The sequence below is a fragment of the Triticum aestivum genome, chromosome 6B (genome assembly GCF_018294505.1).
Source record: "Triticum aestivum cultivar Chinese Spring chromosome 6B, IWGSC CS RefSeq v2.1, whole genome shotgun sequence".
NCBI classification, from domain to species: Eukaryota; Viridiplantae; Streptophyta; class Magnoliopsida; order Poales; family Poaceae; genus Triticum; species Triticum aestivum.
In genome coordinates, this window is record NC_057810.1 from 120769853 (window position 1) to 120783633 (window position 13781).

The following is a 13781-nucleotide window of genomic DNA, read 5'->3' on the forward strand; positions in this document are numbered from 1 at the left end:
AAATGTCTGGTATAGCACATACCAATCACATTGCCAGTTGGACCCTTGGAGTGCACCTTTTCTTCTAGTTAGTAAATAAAAGATGAATTGGTTTTGCAGCCTCAGCAAATAGCAAAGGAGGAGTGGCGCCACTGGTGACTCCAGACCTCCCCGTCCCCGACAGCAACCAAATATTTGAGGTTAGGAAACCCCATTCCCTTCATCTCCTCCATCTCCTAGTAATAATTTGTTTATGTTATTTCCTTGAGCAAAATCCTAGATTGATTTCCCCTCATAACCCTAACTTTCCCTCACTGCAACAATGGAGTAGAGGGAGGAGAGCGGGTGCTGAGATAAGGGGAGGTAGATAGGCGATGAATCCGGTTGAGATTCCCCACTGGTAACATCCAGCTTCTCTTTCGCAAAAAAACATCTAGCTTCTCTCTCCATAACTTTGTGAATGTTATGTTGTATGTCAATTTGTTTTTGGGTGGCTGCTGCTATTTCAGGTTCGATCCCGTTCCCAACTCAGTGTGTGTGGATGGAAAGAGGCTGCGGCAATCTGCAATGCCTGTTGACCCCGTGTCCAAGGTGCTTGACGATGATAACTGTCGGTGTCAAACCCGGCGGATCTCGGGTAGGGGGTCCCGAACTGTACATCAAGGCGGATGGTAACAGGAGACAAGGGACACGATGTTTTACCTAGGTTCGGGCCCTCTTGATGGAGGTAAAACCCTACGTCCCGCTTGATTAATATTGATGATGTGTGTTACAAGAGTAGATCTACCACGAGATCAAGGAGGCTAAACCCTAGAAGCTAGCCTATGGTATGATTGTTGTTCGTCCTACGGACTAAAGCCATCCGATTTATATAGACACCGGAGAGGGCTAGGGTTACGCAAAGTTGGTTACAATGGTAGGAGATCTACATATCCGTATCGCCAAGCTTGCCTTCCACGCCAAGGAAAGTCCCATCCGGACACGGGACGAAGTCTTCAATCTTGTATCTTCATAGTCTTGGAGTCCGGCCGACGATGATAGTTCGGCTATCCAGACACCCCCTAGTCCGGGACTCCCTCAGTAGCCCCCGAACCAGGCTTCAATGACGACGAGTCCGGCGCGTAAGTTGTCTTCGGCGTTTGCAAGGCGGGTTCTCCTTCATGTTCCATATGTTTGCCGGATAGTGTCCGGTTGCTTCATAAATGTTGCGCTCCTTGGCTTCCACGTCCAATAATGGCCTTCTTCCACATGTTGTACGAATGTGAAAAGCCAGGGTATTCTTACGTTTTACCCCCTAGCTGCGCAAATAAGCTGCCTATAAGAGAGGCGAGGATCCAGATCCAAATCACACCATCCTCCTTCCGCAAGTACTCATCAAGGCGCATCTGACTAAAAATCCATTCCATCATGGATAGTCGACGCGGCTCCTCTTCTCGCGCTCCCAATCCTTAGCCAGGAGATTGGAGGAGATGCTCAGTCCCGCATAGCGAGTTAGTGACGCTCCAGGCAGAGGGATATCTCCCCCCAGCCTTTATGGTTCCGGTTCGAGCCGGACTGGCCACCTACAAGGGTGGGAAGCAGGTGGAGAGTGTCCCCAATCCCTCCAAAGGAGAGCGGGTATGCTTCATCCCCTATTTAATAAGGGGACTTGGATTTCCCATACATCCGTTTCTTCGGGGGCTCCTGGAGTTCTATGGACTCCACCTTCACCACCTCACGCCTGCCTCCATTTTGCACATCACGGGCTTCGTAGCTCTTTGTGAGATGTTCTTGGGCATCGAGCCCCATTTTGCACTGTGGAAGAGGCTGTTTTGCCTCGTACCCCGCTCTTACGAGGGGTCGATATATCAAGTGGGCGGAGCCGAAATATGGCGCATCGCCGGGACCGGATATCTATCCGGAACCCCGAAGAAGGCGTCCGAGGACTGGCCTTCGGAGTGGTTCTATATGGAAGACGCCCTGTTACCGGATCCAGTTCGGATCGGCCTCCCGGAATTTAGCAACGCTCCTCTGAAGAAACGCCTGAGTTGGCGCCCACGGAGCCCTCAACGGGAAGATGACAGGAGCGTCCACTATCTGATGGGCCGGATACGGTTACTAGCCCATTCCGGATTAACCATGATCAGAGTCATGGCCACATGCATTATGCGAGGGGTGCAGCCGCTCCAATATAGGGGCCACCCCATGTGGGATTTCAACGGGGAGAATGACGCCACCCGTCATGGCCGCACGGGGCCGGGATCGTCCGCCGATCTAGTGAAGATCCTGTCCGGCTTGTACAAGGGGGAGGAGGAGGACTTCCTCCACACTAATCCATTGAATGGATTCTCCATGAATAACCCTCGGAGCTGGGTAAGCGGACGTTTATATATCTGATCCGTGCTTTCAAAGATAAGTGTCTTACTTTATGATTTCGACGCAGGAACTGCGTCGGGATGTGGAGGGCATAAAAAGCCCAACTCCACAACCCGAGGATCCGGGAAGATCCCTTGATCCGGCCTCCGAAGAGGATCCGGACATAAAGGTGGAATTGATCGACGGGGTGTTCCACCAGCTCAGCATAGACAATGCTTTAGTCGCCATTACGGCTGACTACCCCGGTTTATGTCTGGCTTCCCAGGTGAGTACGACCGAAGTCCTGACACCGTTACTTTTTAAATGCTTATTTCTGACCACCGTGTATCAATGGTGCTTCGCAGGAGGTGCCTTTACGGCGGGAAGCCGAGCCCGCGCCGACTGACCAAACGAGGCCAGTGCGGCCTAGCAGGCGGAAGAGGAGTGCGGCGCGAATCGAAACGTCGCTGCAAAGGTATAGTGCACCATTGTCTTTTAAGGGAAAGACTCCTGGGAAGCATATTAATGCTCATGATTCTTCCAAGAGAAAGAGCGCTCGCCGAACTGAATCCGGAGAGGGTGCCGACCAAGCCTTCGCTAGCCAGGCTCCAACGCCTGGTCCGGAGGGGGAGGCGAGCGCAAGGCATGAGCCGGATGCTCCTCCAACGGAGGATGCCGACAGGTTGTCCACCACCAGGTCTGAGGTGGAGAGCGCCATGAATCACAGGCGCCGTCGGACAGTCCTTCATGACGCGTGTTTCTCCCCAGAGGCGTTGAATGCCTTTAATGCGGGAGACGTGCACCTTCGTGCTTCTCAAGATGGTTTAACCAGAGCCACGGAGCAATATGTAAAGGACATACGGGTAAGGAATTTTAATAGTTATATATACCAGTAGCCCCCGAGACTTAAAATAGTTAAACTAACTGATTTAAGGATCATTTGTTTATGTAGGATCTTACAGAGAAGAATACCCACCTGTCCCAGGAACTCCAAGAATGCAAGGCCCAACTTGAGGCCGCACTGGCCGCTGCCGGGGGAGCCACAGAGACCCCCTCTGGTAATTCATATTTTGAAAAGAGAATTAATTTGTGGCGTGTTTGTATAGTCTGACAATAATATTGCAAAGGGTGCCGGACTAGATCCGGACATGCAACAACTACTGCGCCAGGTGAAGGCTGGCGGGAGGGTGCTTATGAGGGTGCAGCAGGAGAGGAATAAACTCCAAGATGCCAACACCCAGCTGGGCGAAGAACTAAAAGATGTTCGGGTCCAGCTGTCTAACTCCGTAAAGGAGAATCGGCGGCTTCGTCGCGGCATTTATAGTAAGTGCTTGAGCAAACTCATTTGAAAATAAGAGTTCGGCGAGGAAGTCGATTGACAGAAATGTGTCTGTAGGTGTGCTCACGGGTCGTCCGCCCGAGGAGATGCCTGGTTCCACGGGAGACCCTCTTCCCGAGCTGCTGCAACTGCACGAACGTGTTCGGCAGGCAATGAGCAGCGTCGTTCAGGCCTTATGGCCTTCCGTCTCCCTACCCGAGGGTCTTGAAGGGCTTGCCGAGAAGCTTCAGGGAGTACGGCGGTGTCTCCGTCTGTGGAAGATATCGGCCTGCCGTCAAGGCGCCAGGGAGGCCTGGGCCATGGTAAACACGCGGTACCCGAAGGCTGACCCAAACCACATGGCCGAGGTCGGACCTGTGGGGGCCGATGGGAAGGAGATCCCTGTGAGCCTGATGTACGGCCAAGTAGAGTTGGCCGCGAAATATTCCCAACAGGACTGTAAATTAGACAGCCTGTTAGATGGGATTGAAGAGGAATACAATCAGTCAGTGTGACGATGTAATTTTTAAAATGACATGTAAAATGCCTTCTAGCCGGATTGTAGATCGTTTGTCTTTGCGGACCTTTTCGCTTCAACCTCGGGACCCAACAGTCTGGAGTGTGTCCGAATACCCTTTTGGTTATAAAAGAACCGGGGCATGCATGGAGACAAGGCGTAGGGGTCATAATTGCTTTATCAGACAAGTGCCCAACTAGCTATGTTATATTACATGGTTAGTAAGAAACATCTTCCAGGGAGAATAGTTCCGTTAAGGGTTCCTTTCCCTGGGAGGCATGCCCTAAAGTGCATGTCCGGACTGCAAAAATAGCAGAAAAAGCATCTGGGGGCAGATAAATAAGTAAGTAATAAATCATCTTTCAGGTCACCGACCGAATATTCCCTTAAGAACGCTAGCCTTCGGCTTCACCCAGTCTGAGGTACACATCCGGCTGACCTGGCAGTAACAATCGCAGAGGTGCTCCCTTTACCTCCTAGCCGAACAATCCGGAACGTAGGGGTAAGCACAGGAGCCAGGCAACCCGGCTTGGCCAAAACTTAAGTCATATCGATGCATACAATGGTGATCAAAAGGTACATGCGGAAGTGTGACACATGTGTTGGGCATGAAGCCCATATAAATAAGCTTCTGTTAAAGAAGCCCCTAGGTATAACGAGTGCGAGTAGCACATCGAGTGAGTGCGAACAAAGCGCAGATCAGCCCTCAAGAGGTTTGTACTGAAAAAAGGGGGAGGAGAAAGGAGGGAAAACAAAGACAGCAAAAGAATATGAAAGGTGGACGGAGGAAGGAGACGAACCCTGAGTCCGGCGCTAGGCGTAAAATCTTCGGAGACGGGCTGTGTTCCATGGGTTTGGCTCGAGTCGGTTGTCAGATGCGTTGCGTAGACGGTATGCACCGCCGGTAAGGACTTGGTCGATGATGAAGGGACCTTCCCATTTGGGCTTAAGTTTGTCCTTTTTCTTGTCCGGCAGGCGTAGAACTAGCTCGCCAACATTGTAAGTTTTGGCCCGTACTTCTCTGCTTTGATATCTTCGAGCCTGCTGTTGATAGAATGTGGAACGGGATTTTGCCACGTCGCGCTCCTCCTCTAAAGCATCCAAACTGTCCTGCCGATCTAACTCGGCTTCTCTTTCCTCGTACATGCGCACGCGAGGTGAGTCATGAATTATATTGCAGGGCAAAACTGCCTCAGCGCCGTATACCATAAAAAATGGTGTGAATCCGGTTGTGCGGTTTGGCGTGGTCCGCAGCCTCCAGAGTACGGAGTCGAGCTCCTCTACCTAGTGCGTGTTAGATTCCGTGAGGGACCGCACTAATCTGGGTTTGATGCCGCTCATGATTAGACCATTTGCTCGTTCCACTTGGCCGTTAGTTTGAGGGTGGTAGACTGAAGCGTAGTCGAGCTTGATGCCCATGTTTTTGCACCAGAGTTTAACCTCGTCGGCCGTGAAATTCATGCCGTTATCAGTGATGATGCCGTGGGGGACGCCAAAACGGTGTACTACCCCGGATATGAAGTCTATCACAGGTCCAGATTCTGCCGTTTTAACCGGCTTGGCCTCTATCCATTTGGTGAATTTGTCCACCATGACCAATAAGTATTTGTGCTTGTGGGTTCCCCCTTTAAGGGGTCCAACCATGTCAAGCCCCCAGACCGCGAACGTCCAGGTGATGGGTATAGTTTTGAGGGCGGTGGGTGGCATGTGGCTCTGATTAGCAAAGAGCTGGCAACCGACGCATCGTTGGACTAAGTCCTGAGCATCTGCCCGGGCTGTCGGCCAATAAAATCCTGTACGGAAGGCCTTGCCTACAAGGGCCCGGGCTGCAGCGTGGTGCCCGCCGAGTCCGGCGTGAATTTCAGCCAGGAGATTTCGCCCTTCCTCTTCGGAGATATAGCTTTGAAGGACTCCGGTTGTACTTTTCTTATAAAGTTCTCCCTCATGGACCTTGTAGGCTTTAGATCGCCAAACTATGCAGCGGGCCTCATTTTGGTCTTCAGGAAGTTCCTGCCTAATTAAGTAGGCTAGGAATGGTTCCATCCACGGGGCAATTACTACCATTATTTCGTGGGCTGAAGGTGTTATTTCATTGGCTGAGCCGCCGATTGTGTCAGAATGGTCTGAGTTAGGTGATGCAGCTGGATCCGAATCCAGACTCCTCTTCCCATAATACGGATGGCTTAAAGAGCCGTTCCAGGAAGATGTTTGGAGGGACGGCGTCACATTTTGCGTCGATGCGTGCCAACACGTCTGCTGCCTGGTTATTATCCCGGGCTACATGGTGGAATTCGAGTCCTTCGAACCGAGCTGACATTTTTAGGACGGCGTTGCGGTAGGCTGCCATTTTCAGATCTTTGGCGTCAAAGTCTCCATTTACTTGGGATATTGCGAGGTTTGAATCCCCGCGCACCTCTAGGTGTTGAATGCCCATGGAGATTGCCATCCGGAGGCCATGTAGAAGGGCCTCGTATTCGGCTGCGTTGTTGGAGTCCATGTACATTATTTGAAGTACATATTGGACTGTGTCTCCGGTTGGGGACGTCAAGACGACGCCAGCCCCCAAGCGAGCCAACATCTTGGAGCCGTCAAAATGCATGATCCAATTGGAGTACGCGCCGTACTCTTTAGGGAGTTCGGCTTCGGTCCATTCGGCGACGAAGTCAGCCAGAACTTGCGACTTTATAGCTCGCCGTGGTTTGTAGGTTATGTCAAATGGTAAGAGCTCAATGGCCCATTTTGCAATCCTGCCCGTTGCGTCGCGATTGTTTATAATATCGTTGAGAGGTACTTCGGAGGCCACCGTTTGGAACACTCTTGAAAGTAGTGTCACAGCTTCCGGGATGCCATGAACACCGCATACGCTATCTTTTGATAATGTGGGTACCGGGACTTGCATGGAGTTAACAGTGGATACGTAGTACACTGGTTTATGAAGAGGGAATCTGTGCCCTTCTGTTTCTCGTTCGACGACGAGTACCGTGTTGACAACTTGATGTGTTGCTGCGATATATAATAACATTGTTGCCAGTATGGCCTTGATTTCTTCGAGTCCGGCCGTGGCAGCATCCGTCCATTCAAAGTGCTCGGTGCGCCGGAGGAGGCGATAGAGGGGCAGTGCATTTTCTCCCAAACGGGAGATGAAGCGGCTTAGAGTCGCTACGCATCCAGTTAGTTTTTGTATTTGCTTGAGGTCTTTTGGGATATCCAATGGTGACAGAGCTCGAATCTTGGCTGGGTTTGCTTCAATTCCTCTACTGGATACAATGAAGCCCAAGAGCTTTCCAGCTGGTACTCCGAAGACACATTTTTCTGGGTTGAGCTTAATGTCATATGCTCAGAGGTTGTCGAATGTCACCCTCAAGTCGTCTACTAGAGTTTCGACGTGTTTGGTATTGACGACCACATCGTCTACGTATGCCTCTACTGTTTTGCCTATCTAGGTAGCCAGACATGTCTGAATCATGCGCTGATATGTTGCACCGGCGTTTTTGACTCCGAAGGGCATTGTGTTGAAGCAGAATGGCCCATATGGAGTAATGAATGCTGTTGCGGCCTGGTCTTTTTCCGCCATCTTGATTTGATGGTATCCGGAGTATGCGTCGAGGAAGCACAATGAATCGTGCCCTGCGGTAGCATCGATGATTTGGTCGATGCGAGGGAGAGGGAAAGGGTCCTTTGGACAGGCCTTGTTAAGGTCTTTGAAATCGACGCAAAGGCGCCAGAATTTGTCCTTTTTTGGTACCATTACTAGGTTGGCTAGCCAGTCCGGATGTTTTATATCTCTGATGAATCCGGCTTCTAAGAGTTTGGCTAGCTCCTCTCCCATTGCCTCTCTTTTGGGTTCGGAAAATCGCCGAAGAGCTTGTTTGACTGGCTTGAATCCTTTTAGGATATTTAGGCTGTGCTCTGCCAGCCTGTGTGGGATTCCTGGCATGTCTGAAGGGTGCCAGGCAAAAATGTCCCAATTTTCCCAAAGGAATTCTCGTAGTGCGGCTTCTACATCAGGATTTAATTGTGCCCCAATGGAGGCCGTCTTTGTGGGGTCCGTCGGATGGACCTGGAATTTGACTATTTCGTCTGCTGGTTTAGAAGAGGTGGACTTGGACCTCTTATCGAGTATCACATCGTCCCTATCCACCGTGGAACGCAGCGCAGTTAGTTCCTCTGCCGCTAGGGCTTCGGATAATGCCTCTAGGGCCAGTGCGGCTGTCTTATTTTCAGCGCAGTTAGTCACTGACGAAATTGAAATCGTGCTTTCTTCACGGCAGTCCTTTATCCTGTTCATAATCAGGAGGAATCTGGCCCAGTAATGATGTACTGTTTCATCGGGCTCTTGCCGTATTTGAGATAGATCGCTTATGTTTGGGTGGGCGGGTGGAATTAAGTTCGGAACCCCGCCCGATCTGAGGCTCAAAGGCCAAGAAGCTTCCGGATTTGGAAGCTTGGTTTGTTGGATGCTTTCCAACAAATCTGGTCCGATGTCTGACTTTAGGTTCAGTATTTGATTGGCGTCCGTCCCTCCGCGGGAATCCGGCATGGAGGGATCGGGAATCCGGACATAGTTGGTTTTTAACATAGAAGAAGAGTCGCCGCATTGTTCCTCTACCACAACAACGTGGTGGGTAACCTGGGGAGAGTTAATTTCTCTCAGATCGGTTTTAAGCCCAATCTGATCGTAGTCGGTAGCGACTCCCAGGGCGGCGATGCGATCCAAGAGCTCATTTACGGAGGAGAGCTCAATCGGATCTAGCTGCTCGGCGAATTCCGAGCTGACGTGAAGATCGCTTTTAATGACCTAAGAGGTCATTGTCGGAGCGGTGGCCGAACAGGCGGTCATAAGAAAATCGCCTAGCCGGATAGTCTGGCCGGCGGCCAAAGCTCCCTTGACGACGGTGCCGTCTTTAAAGACGGGAAAAGGCATCCTTCCTGATGGCGACGGCACAGAGGAACTCTCAATGGAAGCACCAATGTCGGTGTCAAAACCGGCGGATCTCGGGTAGGGGGTCCTGAACTGTGCGTCTAGGCGGATGGTAACAGGAGACAAGGGACACGATGTTTTACCCAGGTTTGGGCCCTCTTGATGGAGGTAAAACCCTACGTCCTACTTGATTAATATTGATGATGTGTGTTACAAGAGTAGATCTACCACGAGATCAAGGAGGCTAAACCCTAGAAGCTAGCCTATGGTATGATTGTTGTTCGTCCTACGGACTAAAGCCATCCGGTTTATATAGACATCGGAGAGGGCTAGGGTTACACAGAGTCGGTTACAATGGTAGGAGATCTACATATCCGTATCGCCAAGCTTGCCTTCCATGCCAAGGAAAGTCCCATCCGGACACGGGACGAAGTCTTCAATCTTGTATCTTCATAGTCTTGGAGTCCGGCCGACGATGATAGTTCGGCTATCCGGACATCCCCTAGTCCGGGACTCCCTCAATAACCTTCTCATCGAGATCCTCCACCTAATCGGCTACCCCACCACCCTCATCTGCGCTGCTCTCGTCTGCAAACGTTGGTTCTTTCATGCCTCTGACCCTGCCTTCCTCCGCCGCTTCCGCAAGCTCCACCCGCCCCGCCTCCTCGGTGTATATTTCAAGACCAGGGCGAACCGCTCACGCTTTGTGCCGATGCTACCGCAGCCCCCAGAGAATGATGCAGCCATCAGCTGCGCAAGCTCCGGCCTGGATGCACATAAACTCATGTTGGATGACTGGAATGACATCATCTTCACCAAAACATTTAACAACTGCGATGAAGAACCCAGATCAATACATATAGTGCGCAACCCGCTCTGCCCTGCAAGAGGCATGGTTATCGTAACTCCATTCCCATGCTACGGGCACCAGGATGACTATTTCTACAAGTTCTGTAAATTCCAATTCGAAGAAGAAGGTGACAGCTTGTCATACTTCTGTGTGCAGAGTGGACTTTCTAATGATGGAAGAAAATCTACGGTGTATGTGTATATGTTGCAAGATGGTGTTTGGTGCTTGCATACCTCACCAACGACACAACTTCCTTGTCGGCCACAGATACTGAATTCTTTGCTTGTTGACAATAAAATCTACATGGCGGCCACCCAAACTGAAATACTTGTGTTGGATTTGACAGCCTCAAGTTTCTCCACATTTCAGGTCCCATAAGGGTTGGTTATTGGTTACAAACGAACCATGTTGGCACGGGCATATGATAATTCTGGTGTGTATCTCATTCATTTGAACGGGCTTCAACTTTGCATCTGGCTGCGCACAGAGGACAACTGGTTGCTGGTGGATACCATTTGCTTGCGTGAGATGTATGCTAAATTGAGGATGCCCGATCTTATAGATTGGGTGTGGATAAATCAGGTGGGGGTAAATGCTGAGTTTGTTTTCTTGAGGATGGGTCGATGCCTAGTCTATGTGGGTATCAAGAGCAGGAAGTTGTGTAAAGTGTATGAGATGACAAGCGAGGATCGACGGTTGGGTCGTCTCCATCCTTGTATGATGATTTGGCCTCCCACATTCCATGCGCTCAAGGATGGTCCTGCAAGGTTTGTCTTTTGGCCTTTGGGTGATGTTATTGTATTTTGTTTTTGTGTGGTCGCATTAGAAGCATAGATGAAACATTTATAATAGGAGGATGAGGGTGTCCCCTGTATATGGGTGCTTGGTCGGCATGCTGAGAAGGAAAATGGAGGAACTGGGAATAAGTATGCAAATTTAGAGGAATGGGGGTTTGCTTCTGAACTGTGATCCTCAAGATACCATGTCTCAGATTGTTATACCCTTGTTTTCGAAATGTTGTCGTATAATAGAGTTAAGGGGTTTTCCTGGAAGCATTCTTGTGTTTATGCATCAAACGTTTTACACTGGCATGCTTGTGTTTATGCATCTTTTCTGATTGAGATGTATCGCTACAAACTTCTTGCTCTTATATGACAAGGGTATAACAATATAATCTAACAACTTGTGCAATAGGTACATGGTTGATGTTCCTTTCACCCTCCTCCATGACCATGCTGTATGTTTTAGTTGGCATTCAATCTGTATTTCTGGAAGAGTTCTTACCATTTTGACGTTTTCTTTCCGCGCGATAATCATCTGACCTCGTTGTACAACCAGATGTCTTTTCACTTGTTTTGATATTGTCACCGTTAATTGTCGCCATCCTTATTATTGGTCTGCTTTGCTTGGAACAGCGATGCCATGTGAAGACGAGGAAGGCCTTGGATCAAAGAAGAGCGACTACAGCTGGGTGGTGCGGTAGCGAAAACCCCTCATCTTAGAGAAGCGAGTGCATTGTCTGTTAGCTGTGTTTTGAGTCGGAGACAAGTTATTGCTCGGTAATGGATTGGGATGGTGGATAAAACTGGATTGGGTGCTCCTATTATTGTTTTGAACAGACATGTATGTTTGTTTTGAACAAGTTGTGTTTTTTTAACTTTCCAGTGTATTGTCCATTGCAAAACCTGTGCTGGACTCCATTGGCAACGTGCATGTGGTATCGATCTGCTGATCATATTGAGGCATTAGCATTTGTTGCCAGGAGTAAGAGTAAGACATTTATTTTGAACAGACCTCTGTATGTTTGTGTTGCCCGTGGAGTAACAAGATACTTATGGAATTTTTTTTTGCGAAACAATACTTATGGAATTACAGGAGCACAACATCAAAATTGGAATGACCGTCAAGAAGATAGTTATAGATTACTTGGTTGTAATCCCTTGTCGTTCTTTACTCGATGGTAGGCCCTCCCTTGTTTTTCAAAACGGAAAATGATTTTGATCTCGACACTGAATTTCTGTTACCTTGTTGCGGAACAAAACATCTTGCTTTATTATCATATTGAATTTATTATTTATCTCGATCAGCTGAGAACTAACTAAATCTCAATCAATTCCGCGACCATTAGATGCTGACGCGGTTCTGTATATATACACAACCAAGCTAGCTACATGAGTCAATCTCATCGATTCGGTAAAGAGACTACTCAACTCATGTTAACCGTATTTGCTTATTTATAAAGTTGGTCGTATGCATCATTCTGATGCAGAGGCCGGGGAGCCCCCCCCCCTTCGAAAAAAACTCAGTTAACATACTAAAGGAACTCACGTGTACTACTAACTTCTCTTCCACACTAACAAACTAACTAACCTATCTACAACTCAAGAAACGAAAAGAGAGAACTGTATTATTGGTACCTCAACTAATCAACAAGTGCGGATTTCATCCCTTAAAGCATGCTATGATTAGTAGTGACTTTAAATTGGTCCATGGGTTTAGCCAGCCAACACTGTCATAGCTGAATCGGTTGCTTTTGTTTCTCGTGTTTTCAATTTAGATTTGGAAGTTTGTAACACCATCTTTTCTGGCTCTGTCATTTTTTTTGCGGGGGTAAAGGAGATTTTCATTACTCACGGGGGCCTCTCAGCCACAGCCAGGTTTACAATGAAGTCTAACCCCGAGTGCAACCACACTGCGGTTCGGGGGGTACAACGGCCATAAGCAGCAAGTTCATGACTAATCTTATTCTGCGAACGACGACAAAGAGTAAAAGAAATCTCCCTATCCTCAGTTGAGGCCAAGCTTTTAATCTCCTGGATCACGAGGCGATGTACTGATCTATCATCGGAATTTGCTATGATCAGCGACACTGCCTCAGAACTATCTAGTTCTACCGAAATTGGCAGCGTCATCCGGTGGAGGGCTAGCTCCAGCCCCTCCCTACACGCCGCGAGCTTGGCGCCCAGCGCGTTACCACAAGTACGGAGTTCATGGCAAGCGCTAAATATGATGTTTCCCTGAGTGCCCCGGAGGATCATCCCACCTCCTGCCATACCTGTAGCCGGTATGAAGCTTCCGTCTATGTTCAACTTGGTCCATCATGTAGTAGGAGCGACCCAGCTCAGCTCCTCTTTAGCTAGGGCGCTGGCTGTATGTGCTGGTGGCGCAATATTGATCACCATTTTCCCCTTCACAACATCACCATTGGGGTACTGCTTGAGGCACAATAAAGAGCTGATATATCCATGTAGGAACCGCTGAGAGGACTCAGTTGGAGGTGGCCGTTTTTCATGCGTGATCTCATTCCGCATGTGCCAAGTCCTCCACATGATCATTAGTATGATCATACGCGTCGTCTCGTCCAAAGGCTCAAGGAGGGTGAACAGCCATTCTGGCCCCGTGTTGCGAATGGATTCAACCCTCAGGATGACCCAATCTAGCGCCATGGCATGCCAAAGTTCCTTCGCAAGGGGGCACCTGCACATCGCATGGAACCCATCATCTCGTTCCACACCACAAATGGGGCATATGTCAGAAAGCTCAAGATGACGTGAGAATTTATTTGCCCAAGTAGCTAGAGAGTTGGTCACAATACGCCAAGCAAACACGCGTACCTTCGGGGGAGCAGGGCACCCCCATATGGTCTTCCAGATGGCGCGACGACCATCCGGTGCCCTGCTCATGGCGGTGGCCAATGGACGCTTGCGCTCGTCCATGGCAAATCGATAGGCGGAACGAACGGTGAAGATACCGTTCTTCTCCGGCGCCCAGGCGATGATGTCGTCGGTGTAGCGCGGCGAGGTGCGAATGCTGGATATCGTATCAACGTCCGCCGGGAGGAAGTGTCGACGGAGAAGATCCA

General features: G+C 49.5%; 1 pseudogene; it reads left to right on the top strand.

Moving 5' to 3' along the window:
- The first annotated feature begins 353 nt into the window (after positions 1–353).
- Positions 354–10795, top strand: LOC123133719 (uncharacterized; annotated as a pseudogene).
- The last annotated feature ends 2986 nt before the right edge of the window (positions 10796–13781 follow it).